The sequence below is a fragment of the Rhopalosiphum padi genome, unplaced genomic scaffold (assembly GCF_020882245.1).
Source record: "Rhopalosiphum padi isolate XX-2018 unplaced genomic scaffold, ASM2088224v1 scaffold15, whole genome shotgun sequence".
Taxonomy (NCBI): Eukaryota; Metazoa; Arthropoda; class Insecta; order Hemiptera; family Aphididae; genus Rhopalosiphum; species Rhopalosiphum padi.
Window position 1 is genome coordinate 1 of NW_026870002.1, and position 25,652 is coordinate 25,652.

A 25,652-nucleotide genomic window follows, 5' to 3' on the forward strand; every position below is an offset into this window, starting at 1 on the left:
TGATAAAATTACTTTTTCTCCATATTTTCTAATTAAAGATTTAATTGGATTAATCATATTTATATGAATATTTTTTATTTTAGCTTTAATTTTTCCATACCTACTAAATGATCACAATAATTTTATTATAGCAAATTCAATAATTACACCAAATCACATTCAACCAGAATGATATTTTTTATTTTCTTATTCAATTTTACGAGCAATCCCCTAATAAATTAGGAGGGGTTATTGCTTTAATACTTTCAATTTTTAATTTTATTAATCTTACCTATATTAAACAATAAAAATTTTTTAAGAAATAAATTTTACCCATTAAATAAATTTTTATTCTGAATATTTATTATAACATTTTTTATTTTAACCTGAATTGGGATACAACCAGTTGAATACCCATTTATTACAACAGGGCAAATTTTTACAACAATTTATTTTTCTTACTTTTTCATTAACTTTTATATCATAAAGTTATGAGATAAATTATTAATTTAGTTAATTAATTTATTTAAAATATTTATTTTGAAAATAAAAAATAGAATTTAATTCTATTAACTTAATACTTAAATTAATGATATAAGTTAAATAATTTAATAGAAAAATTAAAGACAAATAAAAATAAAGACAAAGGTAAAATTAATTTCCAAACTAAATATATTAATTTATCATAACGAAATCGTGGTAAAAACCCACGTAATCAAATAACTATAAATATAAAAATCAAAATAAAAATATTTAAATAAAATTTATTTATTATCAAACCAAAAAACATTTCACATAATAGTATCCCTATAAATATAATTCTTATATATTCAGATATAAAAATAAAAATAAAAGATAAACTTCTAAATTCAATATTAAATCCAGAAACTAATTCTGATTCACCCTCAGAAAAATCAAAAGGAGAACGATTTATTTCAGCTAAAAATCTAATTAATAATAAAATAAACAAAAAAAAAAGAAAAAAAAAAAATTTTAAATTAATTTGATAGATATAAAAATCATTTAAATTAAAACTATTAATTAAAAATATTAAATTTATAATAATAATTATTATTCTAACTTCATATGAAATCATTTGAGAAATAAACCGAATTATACCTAAAACTGAATAATTAGAATTCGAAGATCATCTAATTATTAAAAAAATATAAACTATTAAACTTGAACAACAAAATATATAAATTAAACCAAATCCTATAATATAGTTCATACCAATATAAGGATAAATAAATCAAAAAAAAATTGAAATTAATAAACCCAATAAAGGAGAAATTATAAAAATAAAAAAAATTTATATTACTCGGATAATTAACTTCTTTAAAAAATAATTTTAACCCATCACCTATAGGTTGAAAAATACCTTTAATCAAAAACTTATTCGGACCTTTACGTAATTGAATATAACCTAAAACTTTACGCTCTAATAAAGTAAAAAAAGCAACTCTTATAAAAACTATTAAAAATAAAATCAAAAAATTAATAATTATAACAAATATAAAAATTACTATCTATAATAAAAATTATATAATTAAATTCTAAATTTAACACAATTATCTGCCAAAATAGTTAAATTATTTTTATTCATTTAATAAAAATTTAATTTAATTATTTAATCCTTTCGTACTAAAACAAATTAATTTTTAAAAGATAGAAACCAACCTGGCTTACACCGGTTTGAACTCAAATCATGTAAGAATTTAAAGGTCGAACAGACCTAATACTTAAAATTTTGCACCTAAGATTAATCTTAATTCAACATCGAGGTCGCAAACTAATTTTTAAATTTGGACTTAAAAAAATTAATTACGCTGTTATCCCTAAAGTAACTTTTTCCTTTAATTAAAAATTTTAATTCAAAAATTCATTAAATAATGTTAAATTTTAAAAAAAGTTTATTAATTTTTTTTATCACCCCAATAAAATAAATTATAAAAATAAAATATTTATAAAACCCAAAAAAATTAAAATTAAAATTTATAAAGTTTTATAGGGTCTTATCGTCCCTTTAAATAATTTAAGCTTTTTTACTTAAAAATAAAATTTTAATTATATAAATAATAAAGTTTATTTCTCATCAAATCTTTCATACAAGTCCTCAATTAAAAGACTAATTATTATGCTACCTTTGCACAGTCAAAATACTGCAGCTATTTAATAAATCATTGAGCAGATCCTATATTAAATTAAACTTAATACAATGTTTTTGTTAAACAGATGAAAATAATTTTTGCCGAATTCATAATTTATAAATGTAAATTATACTAATTTAATCATTATTACTATTAATTAAATATTCATTAATAAAATTTAATATTAATAATAAATAATTTATAATAAATTAAAAATAAATAAATAATAAATTTTTACAAACTTAAATAAAAATTTCTATTCCTATAAATTATTAAAATAAATAAATTATTATATAAAAATTTCAAGCTTATCCCTAAAATAATTTAAATTTAAAATATTAATCAACAAAATCAAAATAACTTTTAAAATTTTAAATTAAATTTAAATCTTAAATAACTAAATATAATATAACGAATTAAATTTCAAAACTAATATTATTTTATAAATATTTATAACACAATAAATTAATAATAAAATTAACTCTATAAATTTTGAGAATTTAAAAAAAAATTAAAAATTTTAATCAACCCTGATACAAAAGGTACTAAATTAATTCTTTTATAAATTTAATTATTTCTTTCACAATACTATTAAACTATAAATCTATAAATTAATTTTTAATAAATACTAAAACCTTAAATAAATAAATTATTTTTATAAAAAATCAAATAAAAATTATTATATTAATAAAATAAATTTAAATAAAGTTTAACAACATCTTATCATTGTAAATGATATACTTAAATTTAGATATTTATTTAATCTTTCTAAATACACTTTCCAGTACATTTACTTTGTTACGACTTTGTTACGACTTGTCTTATTTTTAATAAGAATGACGGGCAATATGTACATATTTTAGATCTTTCTTCATATTAACAAAATAAATAAATTTACTATTAAATCCAATTTCATTTTAATTTTCATTTAAAATCCAAAAATAAAATTTAATGTAACCCATTATATTCTTATTTATAAACCACATCTTGACTTAACATAAATTATAATAATAAATAAAGAAAATAAATTTTTTAATATATTCATGACAGCGATATATGAATTAATTAAATAAGTAAAATTAATCGTGGATTATCAATTAATAAACAGGTTCCTCTAATAAGACTAAAATACCGCCAAATTTTTTAAATTTAAAGAACATAACTATTAATTTTTTAGTAAATTAATTTAAATTTTTATAATAGGGTATCTAATCCTAGTTTTAAATAAAATTTAATAGAATAAAATAATTATAATAATAATATTTAATTAAATTTTACTTTTTAAAAAAAAATTAAATTATAAATTATATTTAATACTAATAACCAAACTATTTTATTTGTATATTATGTTTAACCGCAACTGCTGGCACATATTTAGTTTATACTTAAATTAATAATTAAATCTAAATTTCTTTAATATTTAATACTTAATACTGAGAATAATTAAAATCCTTTAAGAAATTATTAACAATCAAAAAATTTCATGTATCTTTTTAATTAAATAAAATTTTATAACAAAATAAATTATAATTATTAGTAAAATTAAAATAATACGGTTTTATAATATTATAAATTTTAAATAAATAAATTAAATCAAAATTTAAATAATTAACTGAATTATTTTAACTTTAATTCTAATATTTTTTAATTATAATACTATTTAAATTTTAAATCTAAATTTTAATACAATTTATTAGTTTCTGTTTTTTAAATATAATTACTTAAATTAATTATTTTAACTTTAATTCTAATATTTTTTAATTATAATACTATTTAAATTTTAAATCTAAATTTTAATACAATTTATTAGTTTCTGTTTTTAAATATAATTACTTAAATTAATTATTTTAATCAAATTAATATTATTAATATAAAATAACTAATACTTTTCTTCTTTACCTCTTATATATATATATACAATAAATATCTATATATATTCATATAAGGATTTATATATTAATATATATATATATATATTAAATGTATAGATTATTAACATCATATAAGGATTTATATATATATATATATATATATATAAATATATAAGCTATATAGATGTATATTTATATTATATATATATACTATATACATATGAAGTCTATATATGTATACTACTATACATATTTATAAATCCTCTATATACTCTTCTTCCTTCTTTTTTTTTTTGGAGGGGCATAGCCCCCCTTTTCAGATAAATAGAAACGTCATGCCTCATTAAAATATTTTTTTTTTAAAAAATTTTCTGATATTTTTTCTAATACATTTATAAACCAATAAACATTTTTTTTATTAAATAATATTTTAAAAATAAAATGCCTGAAAAAGGGTTACTTTGATAGAGTAAATCATGTATTATATATACTTTTATTATACTTTAAGAATTAAACTAATCCATAAATTTCAAAAATTTATATGCATAAACACTTAAGTATAAGTAAATTAGAAAAATAAGCTAAATTAAGCTTTTGGATTCATACTTCAAATATAGAATAATATTCTTTTTTCTGATAAATTTAAATTTAACAAAAATAATATTTTTAATTATATTAATATTTAGAACTTTAATATCAATTTCAGCATCTAATTGACTTTCAATATGAATAGGGTTAGAATTAAACTTATTCTCAATTATTCCTATTTTAAATTTTAAATCATCAATTTACTCTATTGAAGCTACAATAAAATATTTCTTAATTCAAGCTTTTGCTTCAATTTTATTATTAATTTTCTTAATTAATAAAAATTTTTTTTTTATAAATAATAGTAATATTTTAATTATTTTACCACTATTAATAAAATTAAGATTAATACCTTTTCACTTATGATTACCTTCAATAATAGAAGGATTAAATTGATTTTCATGCCTATTAATAATAACTTGACAAAAAATTTCCCCATTTGTTTTAATTTCATATCTAAATATTGATAAAAATTTAATTTTCTTAATTATTTTAATTTCAATAAACTCAATTTTTGGAATAAATCAAAATTCTATACGTAAAATCTTAGCAATATCTTCAATCAATAATTCAACATGAATACTATTTGCAATTTTAATAAATAATAAATTAAATCAATTATTTTTTAATTTACTCAATTTTAAATTTTTTAATTATTAAAATTTTAAATAATTATAATATTAATTATATTAATCAAATAAAATTTTTTAATTTAAATTTTTTCTTTAAACTAAATTTAATAATATTAATTTTTTTCAATTATAGGATTACCACCTATAATTGGGTTTTTAATAAAATGAATATTAATCAAAAACTTAATTTATAATAATTTATATTTAATTATAATAATATTAATTATATTAACAATTTTAAATTTATATTTTTATATTAAAATAACTTATTTCATATTATTTAATTTTAACTTATTCAATAAATGATATCTTCAATTAAAAAAAAATAATTACAACTTATTAATATTTATTAACTTCTTTAGATTATTTTTTAGTTATTTATTTATTTATTAAGGTTTTAAGTTAAATTAAACTATTAATCTTCAAAATTAAAAATATTTTTTTTTAAACCTTAATTAAAATAATTAATACCTTTAAATTTGCAATTTAATATCATAGAATTTGAATATAAAGTTATTGATAAAAAGATTTTTTAAATCTATATATAAAATTTACAATTTATAACCTATTATCAGCCATTTTATCTATAAAATGAATCTTTTCAACTAATCATAAAGATATTGGAACTTTATATTTTTTATTTGGTATTTGATCAGGTATAATTGGTTCATCCCTTAGAATCTTAATTCGACTAGAACTAAGTCAAATTAATTCAATTATTAATAATAATCAATTATATAATGTAATTGTTACAATTCACGCTTTTATTATAATTTTTTTTATAACTATACCAATTGTTATTGGTGGTTTTGGAAATTGATTAATTCCTATAATAATAGGATGCCCTGATATATCATTCCCACGATTAAATAATATTAGATTTTGATTATTACCTCCTTCATTAATAATAATAATTTGTAGTTTTATAATTAATAACGGAACAGGAACAGGATGAACAATTTATCCCCCTTTATCTAATAATATTGCTCATAATAATATTTCAGTTGATTTAACAATTTTTTCTCTACATTTAGCAGGAATCTCATCAATTTTAGGAGCAATTAATTTTATTTGTACAATTTTAAATATAATACCTAATAATATAAAATTAAATCAAATTCCATTATTCCCTTGATCAATTTTAATTACAGCTATATTATTAATTTTATCCTTACCTGTTTTAGCTGGTGCAATTACTATACTTCTTACTGATCGTAATTTAAATACATCATTCTTTGACCCTGCAGGAGGAGGAGATCCAATTCTTTATCAACATTTATTCTGATTTTTTGGACATCCAGAAGTATATATTTTAATTTTACCCGGATTTGGATTAATTTCACATATTATTAGTCAAGAAAGTAATAAAAACGAAACATTCGGTAATATTAGTATAATCTATGCTATACTAACTATTGGATTATTAGGATTTATTGTATGAGCACATCATATATTTACAATTGGAATAGACGTTGATACACGAGCATATTTTACATCAGCAACTATAATTATTGCAATTCCAACAGGAATTAAAATTTTTAGATGATTAGCTACTATTTATGGATCTAAAATTAATTTTTCACCTTCCACAATTTGATCTTTAGGTTTTATTTTTTTATTCACAATTGGAGGATTGACAGGAGTAATTCTTGCTAATTCATCTATTGATATCATTCTTCACGATACTTACTATGTAGTAGCTCATTTCCACTATGTATTATCAATAGGAATTGTATTTGCTATTATTGCTAGTTTAATTCATTGATTCCCAATTTTCACTGGATTTTCAATAAATAATTTTATTTTAAAAATTCAATTCATTTTAATATTTATTGGGGTAAATATAACTTTCTTCCCCCAACATTTTTTAGGTTTAAATGGTATACCTCGACGATACACAGATTACCCAAATAATTTTTTACTATGAAATATAATTTCATCAATTGGTTCAATAATTTCAACATTTAGAATTATTATTTTAATTTATTGTATTTGAAATAGAATTTTTTTAAAAAAAACATAACAACTATTTTTAAATTAAATTTAAGAAATTCTATTGAATGAATTCATAATTTACCACCCTTAGAACATTCATATTCAGAATTACCTCTAATTATTAATTTCTAATATGGCAGAAACTATATGCAATGAACTTAAAATTCATTTATAAAGAATAATCTTTTTTTAGAAATTATAACTTGAATAAAACTAAGATTTCAAAATAGTAATTCACCACTAATAGAACAATTAATTTTTTTTCACGATCATACAATTTTCATTATTATTATAATTATAACAACAATTACTTATATAATAATTTTTATTATAAAAAATAAATTTATTAATATTAAAATCTCTGAAAATCAAATAATTGAATTTATCTGAACTACAACTCCACCAATTATTTTAATTTTTATTGCTATACCTTCACTTCACCTACTATACTTAATAGATGAAATTAAATGCCCAATTTTAACAATTAAAATTTTTGGTCATCAATGATTCTGATCATATGAATATTCAGATTTTTCAAATATTGAATTTGAATCTTATATAATAAATGAATTAAATAAAGAAAATTTTCGATTAATTGAAGTAGATAATAAAACTATTATCCCATTTAAATTTAATATTCGACTCTTAATTTCGTCAGACGATGTAATTCATTCATGAACAATTCCAAGTTTAGCTATTAAAATTGATGCAATCCCAGGACGAATAAATCAAATTAATCTTTTATAAATCGACCAGGAATATACTTTGGACAATGCTCAGAAATTTGTGGTATTAATCACAGATTTATACCTATTCAAATTGAATCAATTAATTTAAATAAATTTATTTATTGAATTAAAAATTTTTAATTCATTAGATGACTGAAAAGCAAAGTAATGATCTCTTAAATCAAAATATAGTAAATTAGCAATTACTTCTAATGAAAGAGATTAGTTAAAGCATAACATTAATTTGTCAAATTAAAATTATTTATTAATATCACTTAATTCCTCAAATAGCACCAATTAATTGATTAATTTTATTCTTATTTTTTTTTTTCTACATTTTATGTAATCATAAACTTACTATATTTTAATTTTATTAAAAACTTAAAAATTAATTTTTTTAAAAAAAATAACATAAAAAATTACAACAAATTTATTTAATATTTTTGACCCATCAACAACAATTTTTAATTTAGAAATAAATTGAATCAGAACTCTTTTAATCATTTTATTTATACCAAACTTTTTATGAATCTTACCAAATCGAATAAACTGATTATTATTTAAAATATTTAATATACTAAACAATGAAATACTAATACTTTATAAAATAAAAAAAACTAAATCTCCTGCATTTTTATTTATTTCACTTTTTATATTTATTCTACTTAATAATTTTTTTAGCTTATTCCCATATATTTTTTCATCATCAAGTCATATAGTATTTTCTGTTACTTTAGCTATTCCATTTTGAATATTTTTTATTATTTTGTCAACTTGTAAAAACACTAAAAATATAATTGCACACTTGATTCCTTTAAATACACCAATTTACCTAGCCCCATTAATAACAATTATTGAAACAATAAGAATTATTATTCGACCAATATCTCTTTCTATTCGTTTAACAGCTAATTTAATTGCAGGACATTTATTAATAACTCTATTAAATTTTAATTCACTTATAATTATTATTATTTTTATTCAAATATTTATAATAATTTTTGAATTATGCGTAGCTTTAATTCAAAGTTTATGTATTCTCAATTCTTTCATCTTTATACTCTAGTGAATAATGATAAAAATTAATCAACCATATTTTATTTTAAGATTAAGTCCATGACCTATCTTAATAGCATTTAATACATTTAATTTAATAATTTCTAATATTATAATTATAAATTTTAAAATAAATATAATATCATTATTTAATCTACTAATAATTATTAGTATTTCTATCTTATGATGACGAGATGTAATTCGAGAAAGAACATTTCAAGGTAATCATAATTTTTATATTATAAATTTAATCAAATTTAGAATAATCTTATTTATTATCTCTGAAATATTTTTATTTATTTCTTTTTTTGAAATTTTCTACACAATTCTTTAGCACCATCAATTGAACTAGGACTAAATTGACCACCAAAAAATATTATATTTTTCAATCCATTATTAATTCCTTTATTAAATACAATTATTTTATTAACATCAAGTTTTACTGTTACTTTAGCTCATCTTTACTTACTTAATAATTCTAAAAAAAAAAACTATCATTTTTATAAATTTAACAATTATTTTAAGTATCTACTTTCTAATACTTCAAATATTAGAATATAAACAAGCTACATTTACATTCTCAGATTCAATTTTTGGTTCTTCTTTTTATATAGCAACAGGATTTCATGGTTTACATGTAATTATCGGAACAATTTTTTTTAATTATCAATCTTATACGAATAATTAAACTTCACTTTTCTCATATTCATCATATCAGATTTGAATTAGGAGCTTGATATTGACATTTTATTGATATCATTTGACTATTTCTTTATATAACTTTTTATTGATGAAATAATTAATTTTATTAATATAAATTAGTATATTTGATTTCCAATCAAAAAGTTTAAAATTTAAATAAAATAATTATATTAAATTTAATTTCAATAATTGTAATATTTATTATTTTAATAATTCTTTTTATACTAATAATTATAATTAATATAAAAATAAAATTTAATTATAATAAGTCAGCACCCTTTGAATGTGGTTTTGACCCATTTAATAAATCACGAATCCCATTTTTCATTAAATTTTTATTTAATTGCAATTATTTTTTTAATTTTTGATATCGAAATTTCAATTATTATACAATAATTTTAAACTTTAAGATTTCAAACATAATTTACTTTAATTTAATGTTTATTATTTTTTTTATATTTATAATTATTACTATTTTTTATGAATGAAAATTTGGATCATTAAATTGAAAAATTTAAAGGATAATAGTTAAAATTTATAACATTTAATTTGCTTTTAAAAAATTATTTTATAATTTATCTTAAATAAGAAGTAATAAATTACATATTAATTTCGACTTAATAATAGATTTTTTTAATCCTTATTTTTAATTGAAACCAAAATAGAGGTTTATTACTGTTAATAATAATATTGAAAAAAAAATTCCAATTAAAAAGATTTTTAAAAAGAAGCTGCTAACTATCTTTTAAAGCATTATTAATGTTTAATCTTTAAATATTTATTAGTTTAAAATAAAACATTATATTTTCAATATAAAAATAATATATTATTTATAAATAATTTTTTAAAAAATAAAATTTTTAAAAATTTGCAAAGGTAGCTACCTTACCATAAAAAAAAATTAAAATTAAATCAAAATTTTACCTTTTTTTAAAAACACAAAAATAACCTTAACTAAGATTTAGTCTTTATTTCAAAATAAAACTTTTTTTTTAAAAAATAAAATTTTTAAAAATTTGCAAAGGTAGCTACCTTACCATAAAAAAAAAATTAAAATTAAATCAAAATTTTACCTTTTTTTAAAAACACAAAAATAACCTTAACTAAGATTTAGTCTTTATTTCAAAATAAAACTTTTTTTTTAAAAAATAAAATTTTTAAAAATTTGCAAAGGTAGCTACCTTACCATAAAAAAAAATTAAAATTAAATCAAAATTTTACCTTTTTTTAAAAACACAAAAATAACCTTAACTAAGATTTAGTCTTTATTTCAAAATAAAACTTTTTTTTTAAAAAATAAAATTTTTAAAAATTTGCAAAGGTAGCTACCTTACCATAAAAAAAAATTAAAATTAAATCAAAATTTTACCTTTTTTTAAAAACACAAAAATAACCTTAACTAAGATTTAGTCTTTATTTCAAAATAAAACTTTTTTTTTAAAAAATAAAATTTTTAAAAATTTGCAAAGATAGCTACCTTACCATAAAAAAAAAATTAAAATTAAATCAAAATTTTACCTTTTTTTAAAAACAAAAAAATAACCTTAACTAAGATTTAGTCTTTATTTCAAAATAAAACTTTTTTTTTAAAAAATAAAATTTTTAAAAATTTGCAAAGGTAGCTACCTTACCATAAAAAAAAATTAAATTAAATCAAAATTTTACCTTTTTTTAAAAACACAAAAATAACCTTAACTAAGATTTAGTCTTTATTTCAAAATAAAACTTTTTTTTTAAAAAATAAAATTTTTAAAAATTTGCAAAGGTAGCTACCTTACCATAAAAAAAAATTAAAATTAAATCAAAATTTTACCTTTTTTTAAAAACAAAAAAATAACCTTAACTAAGATTTAGTCTTTATTTCAAAATAAAACTTTTTTTTTAAAAATAAAATTTTTAAAAATTTGCAAAGGTAGCTACCTTACCATAAAAAAAAATTAAAATTAAATCAAAATTTTACCTTTTTTAAAAACACAAAAATAACCTTAACTAAGATTTAGTCTTTATTTCAAAATAAAACTTTTTTTTTAAAAAATAAAATTTTTAAAAATTTGCAAAGATAGCTACCTTACCATAAAAAAAAATTAAAATTAAATCAAAATTTTACCTTTTTTTAAAAACAAAAAAATAACCTTAACTAAGATTTAGTCTTTATTTCAAAATAAACTTTTTTTTTAAAAAATAAAATTTTTAAAAATTTGCAAAGGTAGCTACCTTACCATAAAAAAAAATTAAAATTAAATCAAAATTTTACCTTTTTTTAAAAACACAAAAATAACCTTAACTTAGATTTAGTCTTTATTTCAAATAAAACTTTTTTTTTAAAAAATAAAATTTTTAAAAATTTGCAAAGGTAGCTACCTTACCATAAAAAAAAATTAAAATTAAATCAAAATTTTACCTTTTTTTAAAACACAAAAATAACCTTAACTAAGATTTAGTCTTTATTTCAAAATAAAACTTTTTTTTTAAAAAATAAAATTTTTAAAAATTTGCAAAGGTAGCTACCTTACCATAAAAAAAAATTAAAATTAAATCAAAATTTTACCTTTTTTTAAAAACACAAAAATAACCTTAACTAAGATTTAGTCTTTATTTCAAAATAAAACTTTTTTTTTAAAAAATAAAATTTTTAAAATTATTTAAAAAATTTAAATTTACCTTTATATCTTCAATATAATGCTCTATAATTAAGCTATTCAAATTTAATAATTAAAAAATAAAATAATTAAAAATCATAAAAAAAATAATAAAATATAAACCTTATAACTATTTAAAAAAATATTTTGACTAAATAAAATTAATTTTTTAAAAAAAAAAATTAAACCTCTATTTAAATTATATTCAATTCAACCAACCTCGAAAAACTTTTAAAGAAAAAAAACCAACATAAAGAAAATTATTTAAAAAAAAATTAACCTTAAAAAATAATAAATTTCATAATATACCAAAAAAAAAAACATTAAATAAAGAAATAAATAACTTATAGAAAATAAAAAAATTATTAAGTTCAAAAAAAAATCAAATTCTAAAAAATAAAATTAAAACTCTTAAAATTTTAAATTTAAATTCTAATAAAATTAAATCAAACTTATAAAATATCAATCATATAAAAAAAGAACCAAAAAAAATTATAATAAATCTAATAAATATTATTCTAATAATCAAAATTTTTCTTTCAAATTTAACAATTATTATATAATTATATATAGAAAAATTTATTATTATTAAATAATAAATTACACGAATAGAATAAAAAAAAAGTTAAAAAAAAAGAAAATAAAAAAAAAAAAAAAAAAAAAAAAATTTAAATTTATTATTAAAAAATATTCAAAAATTAAATCCTTTGAATAAAAACTACAAAAAAAAGGAAAACCACATAAAGACATTAAAGTAAATATAAAAATTAAACCACAAAAAGGTAAATAATCAATTAAACCACCCATTTTACGAATATCTTGATTATTATTTATATTTAAAATTAAAATCCCAGCTCTTAAAAATATTATAGATTTAAATAAAGCATGTATTAATAAATAAAAAAAACATATATCAATTTTACCTAAACATAAAATTATAAATATAAATCTTATTTGTCTTAAAGTAGAAAAAGCAATAATTTTCTTTAAATCAAATTCAAAAATTGCATTCAAACCAGCTATTAATATTGTCAAACAAGAAATTACTATTAAATAATTTAAAAAAGAAAAATTTAAAAAAATTTCATTAAAACGAATTATTAAGTAAATACCAGCAGTAACTAAAGTAGAAGAATGAACTAATGAAGAAACAGGAGTAGGGGCTGCTATAGCTAAAGGAAGTCAAGAAGAAAAAGGAATCTGAGCTCTCTTAGTTAAAGAAGCTATTATAATTATCAATATAATAAAAAATAAATAATTTAAATTAACATAATAATCAATTAAAATAAAATTTCAAGAACCAAAATTTAATATTCAAATTATAGATATAATAATAAATAAATCACCTAAACGATTTAAAATAACTGTTACTAAACCTGAACTATAAGATTTTTTATTTTGATAAAAAACAACTAAACAAAAAGAAACCATCCCTAAACCATCCCAACCTAATAAAATTCTAATCAAATTAGGACTAATAACCAAAAAAAATATAAATATAATAAAAAAATTTATTAATATTAAAAATCGACTCTTATTAAAATCATAATTTATATATTCTATACTATATAATAAAATTATAGAAGAAATTAAAAAAACAAAAGAAATAAATATTAAAGATATTCAATCTATTAAAATAACATATAAAACTATACAAGAATTAAAAAAAAAAAATATATATTCAATAAAATAAAATTTATCAAAATAAATCATTAATAAACCTATAATAAAAAAAACTACAAATAAAATAAAATAAAAAAAAAAAAAAAAAAAAAAAAAATTAAATTTAATTATTTAAATATAAAAATATAATCTTTAATTCCACAAATTAATATTTTAAATAAACTATTTAAATAACAAAATAATTCTATAATTAAAAAAATTAAATTTAATGGAACTCAATGCATAAATAATAATATATATTCTCTTAAATTAATATAAACTAAATAATTTATATTAAAAAATAATTTACCATATTGAGTATATAAATATAAATATAAACTATATAAAAATATTAAAATTATAATTAAAAAATATAATATATAAAAATAATCTAATCAAATTATTAAACTAATTAATAAAAATAATTCACCAAATAAATTTAAAGATGGGGGAAAAGATATATTTGAAGAACATAATAAAAATCACCAAAATGATAAAACAGGATAAATATTAATTAAACCCTTATTTAAAAATAAACTTCGACTTTTAAAACGTAAATAACAAATATTTCTTAAACAAAATAAACCAGAAGAACATAAACCATGGCCAAATATTAAAATTAATGAACCAAAATAACCACAATTATTTAAAGTTAAAAACCCAATAATTACTAAAGCTATATGAACAACAGAAGAATAAGCAATCAAAATTTTTAAGTCTCTCTGAAAAAAACAAACTAATCTTAAAACCAATATACCTAATAAACATAAAGAAATAAATAAATAATTAAATTTTAAGTTAACTTTAAAAACTAATATTAAAACATGATAAATACCAAAACCACCTAATTTTAATATAATCCCAGCTAAAATTATTGAACCACTAATAGGAGCCTCAACATGAGCCTTTGGAAGTCAAATATGAAATATAAATAAAGGTATCTTAACTAAAAAAATTATTATTAAAAATAAATAATAATAAAAATTTAAATTATATAAGTAATCATAATAATATATAAATATAAAATTAAAATTATTTAAACTCAATAAACAAGAAAAAAAAGGTAAAGAAAAAAAAATTATATAAATAAATAAATAAAAACCAGCCTTAAAACGCTCATATTGATAACCTCAACCATAAATTAAAATAATAACAGGAATTAAATTAATTTCATAAAAAATATAAAATAAAATAAAATTATTTCTAAAAAAACAAAAATAAAAAATAATAATAAAAATAAATATTAAAAAATTAAAATACTTTAAATAATTATTCTTAAGACTAAATCTAGAAATATAAACTAATCTAATAATTCAAACACCTAATATAAATATCAAATAAGAAAATATATCTATACCAAATAAATAACTAACATTTAAAAAATAATTAAACATAGGTATCTTGAAATATATAAAAAAAAAAAAAAAAAAAAAAAAAAATTCTGGGCTAATCATCATCTTTTAAAATTAAGACTAAAAAAAATCATACTAAATAAAATTAATATTAAAATTATTAACATTGTAAAATTATTAATGACTTTAAGTAATCATTACCATATATACGAACTATTAAAATCAAAATTGTTAAACCTAAAACTCTTTCACTAATACAAAAAATAAAAAAAATTAATAATAAAACATATTGTTTAATAAATATTATTAAATTTAATAAAAATAATAAAGATAAAATTAATAATAAATATTCTAATCCTAAAAGTATTATTAATAAATGATTAAAATTAAAAATATAAAATAAAACTCCAGAAAATAATATAAATATTAATACTAAAATAAATAAATTTATCATTTTAATAGTTTAAAAAAAACATTGATATTGTAAATCAAAATTATAAAATTATTTAAAATAAATCAGTATAAATATATACATATTATCATTAATCTCCAAAATTAATATTTTAATTAAAATATATACTGAATTTTAAAATTTATTTTATTAACTAATTTAACCATAGCAATTTTATTAACTATAATAAAATCACCAATTAGATCAAACTTAATCATTTTAATTCAAACTATAACTTTAACATTAATAATTAATATAATTACTAAAACAGCATGAATTTCATTTATAGTATTTATCTTATACATTGGAGGATTAATAATTATTTTTTTATATATTTCAAGAATTGCTTTTAATGAATTAAATATTAATAAAAATTATAAAATTATAATTTATAAATTAACATTAATTTTAATGTTAATCTTTTATTTAAAATTAAATCTCAATCTTGAAAATTTCAATTATGAAAATAAATTTATATTTGAAGATAATTTTAATTTATTAAATATATTCATAATACCAAATAATTTAATAATTTATTTAATTATCTTAATCCTTTTTTTTATATTAATTTTAATTATTTGAATACTAAAAATTAATAAAGGACCAATTCGACAAAAAAAATAATTAATGAAAAAAAATATACTAAAAACTTTATCCCCAATATTAAATTTACCTACACCAGCTAGAATTAGTTTTATATGAAATTTTGGATCTTTATTAATAATTTGTTTAATTAATCAAATTTTAACAGGATTATTTTTAGCCTTCCATTATAAAACAGATATTAATTTAGCTTTTCAAAGAATTATTAATATAAATCGAAATATTAACTTTGGATGATTAATCCGATCTTTCCATGCAAATGGGGCTTCTATATTTTTTATTATAATTTATATTCATATTAGACGAGGTATCTATATAAATTCTTTCAACTTTAAAATAACATGAATTATTGGAGTAATTTTATTATTATTAACAATAATAACAGCATTTGTAGGTTATGTATTACCATGAGGACAAATATCATTTTGGGGGGCAACAGTAATCACAAATTTATTATCAGCAATTCCTTATTTAGGAAATTCAATTGTTATTTGAATTTGAGGGGGATTCTCAATTAATAATGCTACATTAACACGATTTTTCTCAATCCATTTTATTTTACCATTTATTATTATTTTATTTACTTTTATTCACTTATTCTTTCTTCATTTAACAGGTTCTAATAATCCACTAGGAATTAATAGAAATTTTGATAAAATTACTTTTTCTCCATATTTTCTAATTAAAGATTTAATTGGATTAATCATATTTATATGAATATTTTTTATTTTAGCTTTAATTTTTCCATACCTACTAAATGATCACAATAATTTTATTATAGCAAATTCAATAATTACACACCAAATCACATTCAACCAGAATGATATTTTTTATTTTCTTATTCAATTTTACGAGCAATCCCTAATAAATTAGGAGGGGTTATTGCTTTAATACTTTCAATTTTAATTTTATTAATCTTACCTATATTAAACAATAAAAATTTTTTAAGAAATAAATTTTACCCATTAAATAAATTTTTATTCTGAATATTTATTATAACATTTTTTATTTTAACCTGAATTGGGATACAACCAGTTGAATACCCATTTATTACAACAGGGCAAATTTTTACAACAATTTATTTTTCTTACTTTTTCATTAACTTTTATATCATAAAGTTATGAGATAAATTATTAATTTAGTTAATTAATTTATTTAAAATATTTATTTTGAAAATAAAAAATAGAATTTAATTCTATTAACTTAATACTTAAATTAATGATATAAGTTAAATAATTTAATAGAAAAATTAAAGACAAATAAAAATAAAGACAAAGGTAAAATTAATTTCCAAACTAAATATATTAATTTATCATAACGAAATCGTGGTAAAAACCCACGTAATCAAATAACTATAAATATAAAAATCAAAATAAAAATATTTAAATAAAATTTATTTATTATCAAACCAAAAAACATTTCACATAATAGTATCCCTATAAATATAATTCTTATATATTCAGATATAAAAATAAAAATAAAAGATAAACTTCTAAATTCAATATTAAATCCAGAAACTAATTCTGATTCACCCTCAGAAAAATCAAAAGGAGAACGATTTATTTCAGCTAAAAATCTAATTAATAATAAAATAAACAAAAAAAAAAAGAAAAAAAAAAAATTTTAAATTAATTTGATAGATATAAAAATCATTTAAATTAAAACTATTAATTAAAAATATTAAATTTATAATAATAATTATTATTCTAACTTCATATGAAATCATTTGAGAAATAAACCGAATTATACCTAAAACTGAATAATTAGAATTCGAAGATCATCTAATTATTAAAAAAATATAAACTATTAAACTTGAACAACAAAATATATAAATTAAACCAAATCCTATAATATAGTTCATACCAATATAAGGATAAATAAATCAAAAAAAAATTGAAATTAATAAACCCAATAAAGGAGAAATTATAAAAATAAAAAAATTTATATTACTCGGATAATTAACTTCTTTAAAAAATAATTTTAACCCATCACCTATAGGTTGAAAAATACCTTTAATCAAAAACTTATTCGGACCTTTACGTAATTGAATATAACCTAAAACTTTACGCTCTAATAAAGTAAAAAAAGCAACTCTTATAAAAACTATTAAAAATAAAATCAAAAAATTAATAATTATAACAAATATAAAAATTACTATCTATAATAAAAATTATATAATTAAATTCTAAATTTAACACAATTATCTGCCAAAATAGTTAAATTATTTTTATTCATTTAATAAAAATTTAATTTAATTATTTAATCCTTTCGTACTAAAACAAATTAATTTTTAAAAGATAGAAACCAACCTGGCTTACACCGGTTTGAACTCAAATCATGTAAGAATTTAAAGGTCGAACAGACCTAATACTTAAAATTTTGCACCTAAGATTAATCTTAATTCAACATCGAGGTCGCAAACTAATTTTTAAATTTGGACTTAAAAAATTAATTACGCTGTTATCCCTAAAGTAACTTTTTCCTTTAATTAAAAATTTTAATTCAAAAATTCATTAAATAATGTTAAATTTTAAAAAAAGTTTATTAATTTTTTTTATCACCCCAATAAAATAAATTATAAAAATAAAATATTTATAAAACCAAAAAAATTAAAATTAAAATTTATAAAGTTTTATAGGGTCTTATCGTCCCTTTAAATAATTTAAGCTTTTTTACTTAAAAATAAAATTTTAATTATATAAATAATAAAGTTTATTTCTCATCAAATCTTTCATACAAGTCCTCAATTAAAAGACTAATTATTATGCTACCTTTGCACAGTCAAAATACTGCAGCTATTTAATAAATCATTGAGCAGATCCTATATTAAATTAAACTTAATACAATGTTTTTGTTAAACAGATGAAAATAATTTTTGCCGAATTCATAATTTATAAATGTAAATTATACTAATTTAATCATTATTACTATTAATTAAATATTCATTAATAAAATTTAATATTAATAATAAATAATTTATAATAAATTAAAAATAAATAAATAATAAATTTTTACAAACTTAAATAAAAATTTCTATTCCTATAAATTATTAAAATAAATAAATTATTATATAAAAATTTCAAGCTTATCCCTAAAATAATTTAAATTTAAAATATTAATCAACAAAATCAAAATAACTTTTAAAATTTTAAATTAAATTTAAATCTTAAATAACTAAATATAATATAACGAATTAAATTTCAAAACTAATATTATTTTATAAATATTTATAACACAATAAATTAATAATAAAATTAACTCTATAAATTTTGAGAATTTAAAAAAAAATTAAAAATTTTAATCAACCCTGATACAAAAGGTACTAAATTAATTCTTTTATAAATTTAATTATTTCTTTCACAATACTATTAAACTATAAATCTATAAATTAATTTTTAATAAATACTAAAACCTTAAATAAATAAATTATTTTTATAAAAAATCAAATAAAAATTATTATATTAATAAAATAAATTTAAATAAAGTTTAACAACATCTTATCATTGTAAATGATATACTTAAATTTAGATATTTATTTAATCTTTCTAAATACACTTTCCAGTACATTTACTTTGTTACGACTTGTCTTATTTTTAATAAGAATGACGGGCAATATGTACATATTTTAGATCTTTCTTCATATTAACAAAATAAATAAATTTACTATTAAATCCAATTTCATTTTAATTTTCATTTAAAATCCAAAAATAAAATTTAATGTAACCCATTATATTCTTATTTATAAACCACATCTTGACTTAACATAAATTATAATAATAAATAAAGAAAATAAATTTTTTAATATATTCATGACAGCGATATATGAATTAATTAAATAAGTAAAATTAATCGTGGATTATCAATTAATAAACAGGTTCCTCTAATAAGACTAAAATACCGCCAAATTTTTTAAATTTAAAGAACATAACTATTAATTTTTTAGTAAATTAATTTAAATTTTTATAATAGGGTATCTAATCCTAGTTTTAAATAAAATTTAATAGAATAAAATAATTATAATAATAATATTTAATTAAATTTTACTTTTTAAAAAAAAATTAAATTATAAATTATATTTAATACTAATAACCAAACTATTTTATTTGTATATTATGTTTAACCGCAACTGCTGGCACATATTTAGTTTATACTTAAATTAATAATTAAATCTAAATTTCTTTAATATTTAATACTTAATACTGAGAATAATTAAAATCCTTTAAGAAATTATTAACAATCAAAAAATTTCATGTATCTTTTTAATTAAATAAAATTTTATAACAAAATAAATTATAATTATTAGTAAAATTAAAATAATACGGTTTTATAATATTATAAATTTTAAATAAATAAATTAAATCAAAATTTAAATAATTAACTGAATTATTTTAACTTTAATTCTAATATTTTTTAATTATAATACTATTTAAATTTTAAATCTAAATTTTAATACAATTTATTAGTTTCTGTTTTTTAAATATAATTACTTAAATTAATTATTTTAACTTTAATTCTAATATTTTTTAATTATAATACTATTTAAATTTTAAATCTAAATTTTAATACAATTTATTAGTTTCTGTTTTTAAATATAATTACTTAAATTAATTATTTTAATCAAATTAATATTATTAATATAAAATAACTAATACTTTTCTTCTTTACCTCTTATATATATATATACAATAAATATCTATATATATTCATATAAGGATTTATATATTAATATATATATATATATATTAAATGTATAGATTATTAACATCATATAAGGATTTATATATATATATATATATATATATAAATATATAAGCTATATAGATGTATATTTATATTATATATATATACTATATACATATGAAGTCTATATATGTATACTACTATACATATTTATAAATCCTCTATATACTCTTCTTCCTTCTTTTTTTTTTTGGAGGGGCATAGCCCCCCTTTTCAGATAAATAGAAACGTCATGCCTCATTAAAATATTTTTTTTTAAAAAATTTTCTGATATTTTTTCTAATACATTTATAAACCAATAAACATTTTTTTATTAAATAATATTTTAAAAATAAAATGCCTGAAAAAGGGTTACTTTGATAGAGTAAATCATGTATTATATATACTTTTATTATACTTTAAGAATTAAACTAATCCATAAATTTCAAAAATTTATATGCATAAACACTTAAGTATAAGTAAATTAGAAAAATAAGCTAAATTAAGCTTTTGGATTCATACTTCAAATATAGAATAATATTCTTTTTTCTGATAAATTTAAATTTAACAAAAATAATATTTTTAATTATATTAATATTTAGAACTTTAATATCAATTTCAGCATCTAATTGACTTTCAATATGAATAGGGTTAGAATTAAACTTATTCTCAATTATTCCTATTTTAAATTTTAAATCATCAATTTACTCTATTGAAGCTACAATAAAATATTTCTTAATTCAAGCTTTTGCTTCAATTTTATTATTAATTTTCTTAATTAATAAAAATTTTTTTTTTATAAATAATAGTAATATTTTAATTATTTTACCACTATTAATAAAATTAAGATTAATACCTTTTCACTTATGATTACCTTCAATAATAGAAGGATTAAATTGATTTTCATGCCTATTAATAATAACTTGACAAAAAATTTCCCCATTTGTTTTAATTTCATATCTAAATATTGATAAAAATTTAATTTTCTTAATTATTTTAATTTCAATAAACTCAATTTTTGGAATAAATCAAAATTCTATACGTAAAATCTTAGCAATATCTTCAATCAATAATTCAACATGAATACTATTTGCAATTTTAATAAATAATAAATTATGAATCAATTATTTTTTAATTTACTCAATTTTAAATTTTTTAATTATTAAAATTTTAAATAATTATAATATTAATTATATTAATCAAATAAAATTTTTTAATTTAAATTTTTTCTTTAAACTAAATTTAATAATATTAATTTTTTCAATTATAGGATTACCACCTATAATTGGGTTTTTAATAAAATGAATATTAATCAAAAACTTAATTTATAATAATTTATATTTAATTATAATAATATTAATTATATTAACAATTTTAAATTTATATTTTTATATTAAAATAACTTATTTCATATTATTTAATTTTAACTTATTCAATAAATGATATCTTCAATTAAAAAAAAATAATTACAACTTATTAATATTTATTAACTTCTTTAGATTATTTTTTAGTTATTTATTTATTTATTAAGGTTTTAAGTTAAATTAAACTATTAATCTTCAAAATTAAAAATATTTTTTTTTAAACCTTAATTAAAATAATTAATACCTTTAAATTTGCAATTTAATATCATAGAATTTGAATATAAAGTTATTGATAAAAAGATTTTTTAAATCTATATATAAATTTACAATTTATAACCTATTATCAGCCATTTTATCTATAAAATGAATCTTTTCAACTAATCATAAAGATATTGGAACTTTATATTTTTTATTTGGTATTTGATCAGGTATAATTGGTTCATCCCTTAGAATCTTAATTCGACTAGAACTAAGTCAAATTAATTCAATTATTAATAATAATCAATTATATAATGTAATTGTTACAATTCACGCTTTTATTATAATTTTTTTTATAACTATACCAATTGTTATTGGTGGTTTTGGAAATTGATTAATTCCTATAATAATAGGATGCCCTGATATATCATTCCCACGATTAAATAATATTAGATTTTGATTATTACCTCCTTCATTAATAATAATAATTTGTAGTTTTATAATTAATAACGGAACAGGAACAGGATGAACAATTTATCCCCCTTTATCTAATAATATTGCTCATAATAATATTTCAGTTGATTTAACAATTTTTTCTCTACATTTAGCAGGAATCTCATCAATTTTAGGAGCAATTAATTTTATTTGTACAATTTTAAATATAATACCTAATAATATAAAATTAAATCAAATTCCATTATTCCCTTGATCAATTTTAATTACAGCTATATTATTAATTTTATCCTTACCTGTTTTAGCTGGTGCAATTACTATACTTCTTACTGATCGTAATTTAAATACATCATTCTTTGACCCTGCAGGAGGAGGAGATCCAATTCTTTATCAACATTTATTCTGATTTTTTGGACATCCAGAAGTATATATTTTAATTTTACCCGGATTTGGATTAATTTCACATATTATTAGTCAAGAAAGTAATAAAAACGAAACATTCGGTAATATTAGTATAATCTATGCTATACTAACTATTGGATTATTAGGATTTATTGTATGAGCACATCATATATTTACAATTGGAATAGACGTTGATACACGAGCATATTTTACATCAGCAACTATAATTATTGCAATTCCAACAGGAATTAAAATTTTTAGATGATTAGCTACTATTTATGGATCTAAAATTAATTTTTCACCTTCCACAATTTGATCTTTAGGTTTTATTTTTTTATTCACAATTGGAGGATTGACAGGAGTAATTCTTGCTAATTCATCTATTGATATCATTCTTCACGATACTTACTATGTAGTAGCTCATTTCCACTATGTATTATCAATAGGAATTGTATTTGCTATTATTGCTAGTTTAATTCATTGATTCCCAATTTTCACTGGATTTTCAATAAATAATTTTATTTTAAAAATTCAATTCATTTTAATATTTATTGGGGTAAATATAACTTTCTTCCCCCAACATTTTTTAGGTTTAAATGGTATACCTCGACGATACACAGATTACCCAAATAATTTTTTACTATGAAATATAATTTCATCAATTGGTTCAATAATTTCAACATTTAGAATTATTATTTTAATTTATTGTATTTGAAATAGAATTTTTTTAAAAAAAACAACTATTTTTAAATTAAATTTAAGAAATTCTATTGAATGAATTCATAATTTACCACCCTTAGAACATTCATATTCAGAATTACCTCTAATTATTAATTTCTAATATGGCAGAAACTATATGCAATGAACTTAAAATTCATTTATAAAGAATAATCTTTTTTTAGAAATTATAACTTGAATAAAACTAAGATTTCAAAATAGTAATTCACCACTAATAGAACAATTAATTTTTTTTCACGATCATACAATTTTCATTATTATTATAATTATAACAACAATTACTTATATAATAATTTTTATTATAAAAAATAAATTTATTAATATTAAAATCTCTGAAAATCAAATAATTGAATTTATCTGAACTACAACTCCACCAATTATTTTAATTTTTATTGCTATACCTTCACTTCACCTACTATACTTAATAGATGAAATTAAATGCCCAATTTTAACAATTAAAATTTTTGGTCATCAATGATTCTGATCATATGAATATTCAGATTTTTCAAATATTGAATTTGAATCTTATATAATAAATGAATTAAATAAAGAAAATTTTCGATTAATTGAAGTAGATAATAAAACTATTATCCCATTTAAATTTAATATTCGACTCTTAATTTCGTCAGACGATGTAATTCATTCATGAACAATTCCAAGTTTAGCTATTAAAATTGATGCAATCCCAGGACGAATAAATCAAATTAATCTTTTTATAAATCGACCAGGAATTATACTTTGGACAATGCTCAGAAATTTGTGGTATTAATCACAGATTTATACCTATTCAAATTGAATCAATTAATTTAAATAAATTTATTTATTGAATTAAAAATTTTTAATTCATTAGATGACTGAAAAGCAAAGTAATGATCTCTTAAATCAAAATATAGTAAATTAGCAATTACTTCTAATGAAAGAGATTAGTTAAAGCATAACATTAATTTGTCAAATTAAAATTATTTATTAATATCACTTAATTCCTCAAATAGCACCAATTAATTGATTAATTTTATTCTTATTTTTTTTTTCTACATTTTATGTAATCATAAACTTACTATATTTTAATTTTATTAAAAACTTAAAAATTAATTTTTTTAAAAAAAATAACATAAAAAATTACAACAAATTTATTTAATATTTTTGACCCATCAACAACAATTTTTAATTTAGAAATAAATTGAATCAGAACTCTTTTAATCATTTTATTTATACCAAACTTTTTATGAATCTTACCAAATCGAATAAACTGATTATTATTTAAAATATTTAATATACTAAACAATGAAATACTAATACTTTATAAAATAAAAAAAAACTAAATCTCCTGCATTTTTATTTATTTCACTTTTTATATTTATTCTACTTAA

The 25,652-nt window shown here is 16.7% G+C and overlaps 3 pseudogenes; all 3 read left to right on the forward strand.

Moving 5' to 3' along the window:
* The first annotated feature begins 7,416 nt into the window (after positions 1 to 7,416).
* On the forward strand, positions 7,417 to 8,086 carry LOC132931516 (cytochrome c oxidase subunit 2-like; annotated as a pseudogene).
* An 8,331-nt stretch (positions 8,087 to 16,417) lies between these two features.
* On the forward strand, positions 16,418 to 17,549 carry LOC132931517 (cytochrome b-like; annotated as a pseudogene).
* A 6,905-nt stretch (positions 17,550 to 24,454) lies between these two features.
* Positions 24,455 to 25,126, forward strand: LOC132931518 (cytochrome c oxidase subunit 2-like; annotated as a pseudogene).
* The last annotated feature ends 526 nt before the right edge of the window (positions 25,127 to 25,652 follow it).